This window comes from Penaeus monodon, chromosome 29, assembly GCF_015228065.2.
Source record: "Penaeus monodon isolate SGIC_2016 chromosome 29, NSTDA_Pmon_1, whole genome shotgun sequence".
NCBI classification, from domain to species: domain Eukaryota; kingdom Metazoa; phylum Arthropoda; class Malacostraca; order Decapoda; family Penaeidae; genus Penaeus; species Penaeus monodon.
Window position 1 is genome coordinate 35,760,291 of NC_051414.1, and position 441 is coordinate 35,760,731.

At 43.8% G+C, this 441-nt stretch overlaps 1 protein-coding gene across 1 annotated transcript in view; it reads right to left on the reverse strand.

Annotated features, from left to right (window-relative positions):
- Nucleotides 1-441, reverse strand: part of LOC119592211 (cuticle protein CP1499-like) — a 10,657-nt gene that overhangs the window by 5,689 nt on the left and 4,527 nt on the right. The window lies entirely within an intron of this gene.

Genomic DNA, 441 nt, shown 5'->3' on the forward strand with positions numbered 1-441 from the left:
CCCCCTAGCCATGTTTACATATATCCGAACACACATTAATTATAAGCACAAATATAAACAGATAAGTGAACAAAGAAACATGTACAAAATACCCACCTAAACTGAGCCCACTCTTCGAAAGATGAAATATAGGTCACAAGATCAGAGAAGAATGAAGGAACTAACAGACAGGATATGAATCAACCAGCGAAATCTCGCGTGAACTCGGCCCTCACATCGCGTCGTGCAGAGGGACTTCCAGGACGCCGGAGCCAAGGCGGGGAAAGGGTCAAGCAGGGTTAGGAGGCCAAAGTCGTGAATGGCCAAAGTGGTGGCCAAATCCGGCGACGGAGGAATTTGTTATATTTGACTTGATTTAATTTTTTTGGTCGTGTTTCAAGGAGTAATAGTTCACGACACAATTAGAGCTGCCACCTTGTTATGAATGTACATGTTCGATAT